This window comes from Augochlora pura, chromosome 4 (genome assembly GCF_028453695.1).
Source record: "Augochlora pura isolate Apur16 chromosome 4, APUR_v2.2.1, whole genome shotgun sequence".
NCBI classification, from domain to species: domain Eukaryota; kingdom Metazoa; phylum Arthropoda; class Insecta; order Hymenoptera; family Halictidae; genus Augochlora; species Augochlora pura.
In genome coordinates, this window is record NC_135775.1 from 4,024,541 (window position 1) to 4,036,279 (window position 11,739).

At 41.7% G+C, this 11,739-nt stretch overlaps 1 protein-coding gene across 3 annotated transcripts in view; it reads left to right on the forward strand.

Moving 5' to 3' along the window:
• The window catches only part of LOC144468916 (kynurenine/alpha-aminoadipate aminotransferase, mitochondrial), a 49,767-nt gene that overhangs the window by 27,210 nt on the left and 10,818 nt on the right, over positions 1 to 11,739 (forward strand). For all 3 annotated transcript variants that reach the window (XR_013493892.1, XR_013493890.1, XR_013493891.1), the window contains exons 4-8: positions 8,799 to 9,021; positions 9,132 to 9,297; positions 9,473 to 9,754; positions 10,325 to 10,467; positions 11,057 to 11,317. The gene's annotated coding sequence lies outside the window, so the exon portion shown is untranslated. The remainder of the gene's footprint in view (positions 1 to 8,798; positions 9,022 to 9,131; positions 9,298 to 9,472; positions 9,755 to 10,324; positions 10,468 to 11,056; positions 11,318 to 11,739) is intronic.

Below are 11,739 nucleotides of genomic sequence, written 5' to 3' on the forward strand. Positions count from 1 at the left end.
AGTAAATCGATTTTGAAAAATTATTAAATCGTTACAGAAAAAGATTTTGGAGAATTAAGGAGGTAGCAATTCGGTTTGCGATAATAGAAAATGGTTAATGAATGGCAGAATGAAGAGGTCGATGAATGCTCATCGTGGTTTCTAAAGTTGATCTAACTCTGATTCAATTTTTCCTTATCTTCTACTATTACTAAAGAAAGTAGATTTTGCTATAATTGTCTGCAGGCCTCTGGTAAAAATATCCGAAAAAGTACTGTTATTGAAATACTGTAATTTCTGTCAAATAATATTTTAAAATTTATTCGATGTCATAGAGACAAGTGCATACAGTAACATACAGAATTAATAGTATCTTCAAAAATTCGTAATTCTCGTTGAAAATAATTTTACCGAGGTCCGACCGCCCCGGCGGACCGCTAAAATCCTAGCCGCGGATCCAAGAGTGCAAGACCTAGCCCTACGGGTGGCAGAAAGCAGCGGCACTTGTCTCGGTTGGTTCTGGGTGGCAGGTCCTTGCAATTTGTAAACCAATCAAGAGAAAGAAGTCGTCCTTTTCTTCGCGATGGACAAAAGGGGTCGTGTCGGATGGGAATCGATATGGGGCAGGTAGGCGGTCGAAGGCATTTCAGCTTCGGGGGCATAGAGAGAGAGAGAGAGAGACAGTGAGAGAGAGAGAGAGAGGGTAGACGGAGGACTACGTCGGGGTGGTTGAGCTGGCAGGGGAGCCAGGTATCGATTCCAGGCTGCAAGAGGAGAAAGAACCCCTCCCGTTGCCTCCGTGCCCTCTTCCCGGCCCACGCACTACGGGTCACCGGGTCAAAGCTCACGGCCGGCTCACTGTTGCTTCTGCCTTTTCTTGTCGTTATTTCAATAGTACAATGTTCCCTTGCCCTGCGGTTCCCGAAAGAAATAGGAAGGAGCCCTTGCGACAGGCGGTGCGCGCCGCGACCATTGTCCTCGACCGCTATCCGCAAACTATGTCTCGCGAAATCGGAGGCCCTCGTCGTCTCGGATCTCTCGCGGCGACACGGCGCGCGGCGTGTATCGATTCTACGGGGAATCGTCGAAACCACGGAATTCTGCCTCTGTTCCGACCCCGTCTAGACTGGCGGTCGCACGTGTCGCGAAAACAACCACCCTCGGCCAGCCGTGGCCATCGCGTGGCCGATGGTGGCCATCGCGTCGCGACGATCCTACTTTCCTGCATATGGAATTTTTTTACCGAGCCAACGATCTCAGTAAAAATGTCTCAGAATACGTAGAAAATTGTCTCGTCTTCATGGAAAATGATATTTCAAGATTTACGTCGTAGGGATAAGTACGTCGCGGCGAAGAAAATTATTACTTGAAATATCATTCTTTCAAGAAACACTGGAAATTGTTATCTGAAATAATATTTCATTTTTTTTTATATTTTATTTCTTGCTGTTAATGTGTACGAGCGAAGATTAAATTTAGAGAAAAAGACGCGTGTTGCTTCAAAAGATAACCTGTTTTTCCTTTATTTCTCTCGACGAGCGTAATTGGAACATTTAACATCTGTTTGCTTTCAACAATGTACACATCCGGAATAATGAGAGAAGCCCGGATATTAAGTTCATTTTTCATGGAATTCCAAGAACAGTTTTCCCTCCGGTTTTTCTTAAAGGGGAGGAGTGTAAAGTCACGAGTTCAATTAGGGGGTTGGAGAGCTGCCATTTTGCGCTGGGACGCCTCGGTTCACTTCGAATTAAATACAGCGCGGAACAATTTCCTACCGATTTTCTTTCCAATGCTATCCGTACGCTGCATATTTATGAACAAATATCTTGTTCTAATCATTCAAAGATTCTACCATATCGCTTGTAAATTGTCGCGCGTTAAATATTAACCCTTCACAATTAATTGAAAATTCTGAGGAAATTCTGAGGAATAATTAAAAATAATTCCATCACTTTTTGGAATAATTTTGTCGATTATTTAACTTGTTTATATTTTAAAAAAGAATGACCGGCTGTGAATATTTTTATATTTTTATAACGTTAGCATTGAACAGTATTTATTTTATTTATTTTATTTATTTTATACAGCGTGAAAGGTTTAATAGAAAGGGTTAAACACACTTTCTTTCGTACCCGCGCAGCGTCGTCATCTTCGCTTACATTTTTAAACGAACCGCAGTGGTTGGGATTCAGTGGCCGCCACTTCGGCATGCTTCCGCGTTCAGTTCCCGCCCCCCTCCTCGAGTTCAATCGCCAGGAAGTTTGAACGTTCAAGTGCAGCCCGGCGGAGTTCCTCGGGGAATGGGAAAAATTCTTGTCCGCTCGACTGACAAAATTTCGCCCGGACTCCCGGGCGAAGTAGCACGGGGTAAATCGCCTGGCGTTCCGCGTTCGGGGAAAGCGCGTGCCGGCGCGGAGGACTCATTATCGAATATAGAGCGGGATAGCATTGGGACCACGTGGTGCGCCGCCGGGGTACAGAAAAGTCATAGCGTGGCTATCGAATTCCAGCGATAATCAATAGCGCGGAACTTTCAAGGGGTGTCCTACAGAGTGCCACTCGATCGAGAGAGCCTGCCTCGAGAACGGCGAACACTTTGCCGGAACGAAGATGAAGGGAAACGGCCGGCGAAACAATGGAAAATAAAAGGGGCCAACGGTTCGTTTTTTTTTTTTTTTACAGCGACTTTCTCCGTGGGAAATTCTATCCCCCGTGGATGGCCGGGGGTTCGAGGCTCCGATTTCAAGCGATTCGAAAACGGCGAAACGGAAAAATCGCGTTCGACTTTAATTGTATACGGTTTTCATAATTCCGTCGCGTTTCGGAATTTATTTCGCACAGTTTCTTCAATTTACAAACTCGTTCGAATTGTGTTCGAAAGGTTTTACATTAAAAACACTCACGCGTTATTCGGTATGTGTACGTTGCCGAAAGCAAACGGATGTTAAATGTTCCAATTTCGTTTATTAATTACAAGTGAAAGCTTGTTCTGTAGAACAAAAACGTGTCTGTATTTTCTGTAGATTTATAAATATTTCAGTAACAATCTCCGATAATTTTGCAAATATTTTTATACTGATTCTTTAGTATATTCTATTCTTGAATTGTTCGAATTATGACGATACTTTATTAAGAAACAATACAATAAATATTTTCATTCAAGCTTGCATTATAATAAAAATAGCGAGAAGTCGAGATAAATTAATTCTCGTTACTCTCGCAAAATAATACGCGCGTTTTAGAGCTCTATAATTAGAAATTAAATAAATAAATCCTAGCGAAGTTAAACACCGTTTCGATGACTTCCGTTTACGAGATAAACTACGAGCACGCGACGATATATCGTCTCAATTAGCGTATTCGTAATAAATCTCGTTTATACGTTGCTATCGTTGTAGCTTTCGAGTATGCCAGCGTGCTACACGAGGCGCTGTATATTGATTCCAACGAACAGAACCGATGGAGCCTGTCTTACGCTGTCTCGATAAGACCTGTCGCTGATAACGCCCCCGCTATTTTCCACGCCAGGCCATTTTACCCGCTTCATTTTCAACGTAAAACTGATTTCTGAGGCGACGTCAGATATTTATACATCGGAACCTGTCGAACGAATGCCGCGAAATCCCCATCCGCGCGGTATCATAAAGTCGTAATTTCCCCAGGAATTTCATCGCGTCGACGAAAACGATATAGTAAAGTCGAATAATCTATCGGCAGACTACGATGACGAATATTCTTCCGAGTCGAAGCAATTAATTGTATTATTTTTCTGTATCTTTGCGATCGAATTTGTCGCGTCGATGGAAGCATTTTGTTTTTGATATTAATAAATTATAAGAATCGTAGGATTATTTATAATAGCGATTCTATGATGGGTCAATATAATTTATGTATTATTTTTCTATGATTTTTAATATTTTTTTTGTTACATCAAAGTATGAACAAATATTAGATTTTGAACAAAGAAATGTCGATGCGACGCTCCGGACATTTAATCCATATTTAATTTCCATTTAATTTATATTTACTCTACAATTTTATTTAGAAGGATCACAGAAAATTAATAATGTTTAAAATGGCGTCTTTTCGGCATGAGATCTCTGAAAGCGAGCGAAAGGGGTGAAAATTCCATGGACAGCGCGATCGTAAAAGAGTCGATGGAGAGGATCGTCGTCCTCGAAATAGGAAATAGATCGCGTAAACGAGGAAACAATGGCGATCCCCGCAGAAATTCCGTGATTTTGCTTAGGGAGCTGCGAATAAGGGGGTTAATAGGTCGATTTAAGCGAACGAGGACGACAACCTGTGGCTGGTGTACGGTAACCCTCAAGGATCCCGCCTTACAAAATCCTCGGAGAGCTTTAAAGCCATTTGCTGATAGCCCCCGATAACAACGAAGCTTGCTTAAAACGATCAGCGCGCAAACTATGGCCGGGAAAAAAGGAGGCGACACACGAAAAACTGCTCGGCCGGTCGGCGAAACAATTTTCCGGGCCGCTTTCATGGCGTCCGCGTGCACGTTATCGATGGCGACAAAAAGAGAGAGAGACTCGGACGAATAGTCGACTGATCCTCGCGCGTTTATGGCATTTGCGAATTTGCGTGACGTGAAATTTCGCAATAAGTAAAATATCATAATATTTTAATATAATTGTAATAACTATATACATGTAAAAAGATAATAATAATTAAAAAATAACAGTAAGTAAAAGATAGCAAGTAATAATAACAGTATAATAATAGTCAGTAAAAGTAAAGTAATTAATAATAATAAATAAGTCGTTTCCATACGACGCCAATTTATTAAATCTTAAACAGACGATTAATAATTGCATAGTTGCAGCTGCAATTATTCCTAAAATCTATAAGATAAATGCCACCTCTTTCACTAAAATATAATCAAAGTTGACATTGCAAATGCAAAAGAAAATGTTGTTATAAAAGTTGATCTAAGATACCAAACACGCTTTCTAAAACTCACGGAATTTTAATTGTTAGTTGCATTCAGCGTTGCTAAAGTGGACTGCGAAAGAAATTTAATAAACTGTGGTGGTTTGCCTTTCTTTGAGAATGTAACGGGTTGAAGCAATCAATGCGACGCGAAAGGATTACGCGGAATTCTTTGCGCACATTAAAGTCGATTACGAGGGAAGATGACCTGCAACGAAAATATGGCGGAGATGCAGTGGAGCAGTTGCAAGCATTAAGTTTTAATTAAATGAGACAGAGATGCGGGAGAAAATATATTCGATAGTTTCGATAGAATTATGTTCATACAAACATGCGACTTGCAAAAGTATTACGTCCAATAAATATTAAATACAAAATCTATTCTGTCCAATAATTTCGAATCATTCTGAATATATATTTAAATTCTTTTTACAGGTTTTTAAAGGATTATAATAACTAAAAAATTGTTTAAATGATTAAAGAACTTAAAATGAAGTATATAAGATAATTTAGACAGGATCATGTTTATTTAAACATGCGACTTGCAAAAGTATTACGACAAATAGAAGGTGAAAACAAAATCTCTGATATTTCCAAATCATTTCTTAAATGCATTTAATTCTTTCTCTCAAGTTTCGCGGAATTACGAGAGTAGTTTGAACAATTGAGTAATGAAAAATGAAGTATAGTCTTTCATAAAAATTCCAACAACAGGGGCGCCACGGAAAAATGTCAAGAATCGCGAGCAACGATGATCGGAAGAAAATACTTTTCCGTCTCGCGTGTTCGAATCGTTTCGAGCCGGTATCGAATTCTTTTAACGAGTTTCGATGGATTGCGATAACTAAAAAAAAAGAAAGAAGAAAGAAAGAAACGGGAGAATGATTCAGGTAATCGGAGAACGAGAAGAACGCGGTTCTCGGTTGCCATTTATGCACCACAGAGATACCGCCGTTGTCATCAGAAACGAGTTTCATGTCCGCCGAATGGAAACTAAATCTGACAAATTCAGCGCCGCTAACGAGATAACTCAATCGCTTTCCGCCGGGTTTCTTCCTTTTCACAGGGATTCAATCTGATTTCTCATTAACCGTGTGCCGTGCACAGTGCCCGTTCGTTATAAAATCGTTGCGCGCCCGTTCCGCCCGCGTGTTCCTCATCCACGTCGCGGCATTGATCGCCGAACCAGCACATGAGCAAGATTCTTTCTTTCGGCGCGGGGGGCACCGAATGTCTCGCGGTGAAACGCGGCAGGGAATAGTTCTCTCGTCTCATTACGTCTCGAGGGTCGTGGGAGCTATCGCTGCTTTCGGTCTGCTCGTCGCATTTTTTCGAAATCGATTCTGTCGACCGAAACGCGGCGAAGAAGGGAGATAACGGGGTGAAACGAAAACTAGCACTGTCGAGTCGGGATGCGGACATTATTATTATTATTATTATTCTTTATTAACGGGCTAGTAAGACCCTTTTGTGTTACATAGAGGTCCTGAATACATTTAAATAATATAAATTAGAAATTATAATATAAGAGTAATTATCACAGCAAATATTAAATCTACCGAGTCTTGAAATGAATTAACGACGAAAAACAGTATTTACACGTTTTCGCCATTTTTATTACAATAAAGCCTCGATTAAAAAATCTATTTAGCTATTTTTGATTAAACGATTCTTTGAAATTCAGCAACTTTGACACGAAAAATATAAAATCGTTAACTTCGACCAGCTTGGTCTGACCTGCTCGGCGGGTTCAGAGCGTTAAATCATCTAATTTTCCAAGGGGTTGGTTTCTTTCGAAAGCTCCGCTACGAACAGAATTAATGAACGTTCCGTGCATCGCGTTTCAGTCCTTAATATCAGACCGTTCGCATTGTCGGTGAAATAATGGTTGTAACCGTGCACGTATTGTGCACCATTCAGTAGCTTGGCGTAAGTTCTTATCAATGGTTGAAGAATATAGCTCCCTTTTACTTAGCGTTGTCGGCCAGCGGTTCGGCTAATGGAAAATTTATAGGAGTTTGCGACAGATCGATGCCAGTCTGGGACACTTGTGGATTGTTAGGGCTACGTCTTCGGGTAATCGAGCCCGTCTCTCCGTTTTCTAGCCTGCCGACAACCGGTCCCATCGATCCACGAACGAAATTCGTTTCACGTTTGACGGCTCCTGTCGCATTTCAAACATCCGTCGCTCCATTATTCATCATACTTCTCGACAATACTAAATATCCTTGGCGATAGTTATCCGATAAAACAGATCAATGATTTACGAATTAAAATACACGTCCGATGAAATTCCATGAAAATATTTCAAAAATAGAAAAATAATTCTATAATTTTTAGAAACTCATCGGAGACAAATTATACGATTTAAAAAAGAAGTACTTGTTGCATTTTACGATCGAAGGCGTAGTTAAAATTGGCGGCATCGAGTGCCGGGTACGCACGGCCGAATTTCAAGCAGCGAACAATTTTCGACGAGACGTATCACGTGCTATTTGTCTACGGCTTATTCGCGCGTAGGGCGTGCAAAATATACCGTGGGCGGCTTTACAAAACTGCTACATCGTTAAGCGTGACGCCCGGCAAACGGTTGTTATTCCGTGCGGGTTGTTTTCCGGATCAGCGGGCACGACGAGAAGTCGAACACGCGCGCCGAGTACAGATTATTCCTCGTGGGACGTGTTTCTCGCGGCGAACAGAGGCCGTTCGGGGGGGGGGGGGATGATGCGCGATTCTTGGTCGGACGACAGTTAGAGAGACAGACAACACAGTCGTTTGTCAATTTTTCCGTCGTCATCGATCCGGAGTCAATGCTGCACACGCTCGAGAGAGCATTACGTATTTAAATGCTCGCGACGAGACGAGAGCAGACCGACCGCCGCGATGCGCATCGTGCATCCTAGCAGTTCCCTGGAACAATTTGGAGCTCGGGGGAACGTAGACGTCACGGTGTAACGCGTTATGAGATATCAGGTCGACGCTGGAGCAATGGCGGTCGTTCCTTTCATGCTGAATTTCGTAGACGCGAATGCGCTTTTCGTTCGACGACGATCTCCGGCTGGATAAGTCGATTAACGGCAGCAGAGATTAATCTGTTAACTCGCTGGATGTTGAACGAACGTACCTAGATGTGCAGCAGTTATTTAATATTAAGGAAAAATCAGAATAAGAAATTATAATTATTGAAATTGTAGAGGAATTTTCACTGGTAATTATTAAGAACAAGGAATTAAAATTATTTAATTCGTAGAAACGCTTTCACTGGTTATTAAAGAATATTCTTAATTTAATGTTCGTATAGTTATTTATAATCGAAAATGTATTAATATGAATTTATAAGACAACTTTAACATTTTTAGTACTCGATATAGCTACTCCTAAAGGAACCATATCCCATTGGAAAAATTGATTAACAATAGCAAATATTTATCAGTCAACACGTTGGGTTTATAGACACCATAGACGTAATTTATTTAACAAAATTACATCTAAGTCATTCTGCGAAATAAAAAGTGTTCTGCATTGGTAACAGCTCTAGGGGTTCAATAAAAATGCATTTTCGCTCTTCGTAATTTCTGGACAATTTTTTCTACTGGTTTCACAATATTTATGCGCAACATTTATTATAATTTATAATCCATTTATCACAACAATTATATAATTATCACTGTCGAGAATTATTATCTAATCACAGACGAAAATTACATTGCTGAATTACAATCGCGTGTCAATCAAGAAAAACGAATTCGTCGTTGAAGTTCAATAATTTTTCCCTCTTGTCTTTCATTGCAGACAAGTGTCATATTTATTCGAAATCGGAGGAAAGACTTGATTGATGATGTTGGCACAAACTGGTTTCTCCGCAGGTATGGGGAGCGTCGTAGGCAGCAACGTGAACGTAAGCAACGTAACGACGAGGAGGATGGACTCGACGACGTTCTTGCCGGAAGCGACGCCGACCCTCAGCGAGCGAGAGCAACTCAAAATTGAATTCTACAAAACATACGACGTGATGACCGGGGTCAGAATCGCGGCCACTCTCGGTGGTTTTTTCGGTCTTATGATCCTACTGCTCGTTTACAAAAGCAGGTAAGGCCTGCGTATGATACGCGGATTATTGATCTAATTTTTTTCTTTAAAACTCGAGTAAAACACACATGCACGGTGAATTATTGAAACATGGTTACGGTGTGACGCAGGTGCAAATCGAACAAGCATTTAGAGGATCCAAGACTGACCGCAGCAGCGGCTGCAGCGGTAGCTGAGGAGGAAGCCGAGGAGAGAGCCCTCGCGGCCGCCCTTGAAGCCATCGCTAGATTACCACCGAGGCCGGATCGGGGTCCTAGGCGGTCTCTTTGCGTCGAGGTCAGTCGCTCTAAAAGACCTGCAACCGGGAATCGGGAAGCACGCGCATGAAAATCTGCTTATCGTAATCAACGCTCTCGCACTCGCGGACACTTGGATATACCCAATTCCTTTTGAGCATCTAAGATCCTTGCTAGGCTGCCCACGGTCCTGATTAACTAATTTCGTGTTAAAGCTAAGTCAGTCGCACTCGCCGAGGGTTGGACCGCGTTTCGCGTCGGTCGGCGGTGGCTACGAGGCTCTGTTGATGGCGCCAACGAAGCAACCGAACCTGGCGCCGCCTCTCGAGGAACAAAGACGATGCAGTTCGGTGACCTGCAGCAGCACCGGAAGTAGCTACCTCGAGAGGAGAGGATCTGCGATGCCGGTACCGTGTCTGTCGCTTCATCCTACGTACGTGACGAAACACGCTGCCCACGACGAACCCTGGGACCTTTATTATCCCATTGATATTCAGGTAGAACACGGCGACCTACCCTGTTTTACTGCTAACAACGTGAAAGTATTCGAACGCTTTATTCGTTATTTATCGATACATTGAGGATCTTTGTTCGAAGTATATATGTATACGAAGTATAAATGCTCTACGTTGGTTAAAAAATACTCGAAAATTAATCTTCTAAAAGCAAAGGGTTAACATTGTTACTATATTAAGCACTGGTTACGAGAAAATCGTGCTCGGAGATTCATCGAACGCGTTCCAGTAGATACAGTCGGCCATGGTCAGACGACACCGATTGAATAAAACGCTCTCGCCTTACGGCTTGTCGAACACGTTTATCTCGTAAATAAAGCCACGCATGAAAAATGGTGTCATCGTACCGATTCAATTGTGCTTCCGTTTAACGACGCGTCGAACCCGTTTCTCGCGGAGAAACAAAGCGCGACAAAAATTTTCATCCCCTCCCCGCTCGACGCGCTTCTCCGCGCGTTAATCAATTCGCGTTAAACGCGTTCGGATACTTTCGCGAGCCGCGCTATATGTGTCATAGAAACGTTGGTAACGCGTCGAGGAATTCTTGAACAGGTAATCCAACCAACCCCAGAGCTTTCTCCGTGCACAAGCGAGGCTGGTCTTTACGCGAACGAATTCCTGCTCGCTGGACCCACCGGCAAAAGGGCGCCATTGGCTTCCATGGGCAGCGTCGATCCGCCGGAACCGGACTCGAGGTATGCGACTTCCGTTTTCGATGCTACAAAGAGCTATCACTGTTTCGGGCATCGTTCTCAGTCAACGAATCCAAGACTGTCAAAGGGAACGCGAGAAATTGGATTTTCCAGGTGCCAAGGGTTGAAGACACCCTTTTGTGGAATCACACGAAAATCAGTCGTTTCTGATATTTATTACTATAAACCATATGTTGCAAAGTTGATAAATATATTCCTAGGTGATTCAATATTGCAGGCAAATTTTTATTGCATTATGTATTTAATTCTTAATTGGCGCTCGTACCGTGTGACCATAATTTAATTCTTCTTGTTATTAAAATAGAGTTAGTATAAACTGAGAATTTATCTAGAATGTGATTAACAGTTTTTAGTATCTTTGGAATTTTTAGTATTATTAATTTATTTTTAATATATATTAATTATAATGCTTGAGTAAATTATACAAAATTTATCTGCCTTTTCTACATAAAGCTTTTAAGTTTTATTAATTTTCAAGCTCTTCAAAATGGTATTATTGATGCTTTTATCTCTATAAAGATTAATTCGACAAAGGCAAATGTCTAATGCGATTTATTTTGCGATCGCGCAGGTCTTTGGGTTCCGACTCAGTCTTCCTGCGAAACGATGATCAAGAAGAAGAGTGTCTAGACACGGAGGACGAGGTGTCCGGGTTCTCGACGGACTCGGAAGCACCTGGACCCAGTTCCCGACGGTTCCTTCGTGTTCCCTCGAGGAAGAAGGAGATCGTCGAGAAGTGGGACGGTTGTACAGGGTGCGTGCCCAGGCGACGACCTGGAGGGAAACCTTGCCAGACTTGTCGCAGCATCAGCGCGGCTGTCGAATCTTCTAGGTATCTGCCTGGTCTCGGTTTCATCATTTACATCGTCGTTCCACATTTTTGTTTAACTAAGCAATGGCAGCAATTAATACGCCATCAGTGGAATACAGATCTCTGTGCAATATTTATGCTGCGGAACAAAAGATCCATCGAAGTGAAGATTTTAAGAAAAATGTAGTAGATTATAGATTTGGTAGATGAAAGCCTCTTGGTTCGTAATTAGGTAAAAGAACCTACCTTGCTGGTTTTCACTTTTTTAATCCCAAATAATTTATATAAGCGCAAACAGTTAGTAAATCTCTTGAAAATATTTTTATGAAATTTTCATTATTTGCGACGATTTTTAATAGGTTAAATCGTATTAATAAACAAATCATATTTTCTGTTCTTCTACAAATCTGCAAGCACTGCCAATTTGACTTTGTACAAAGATC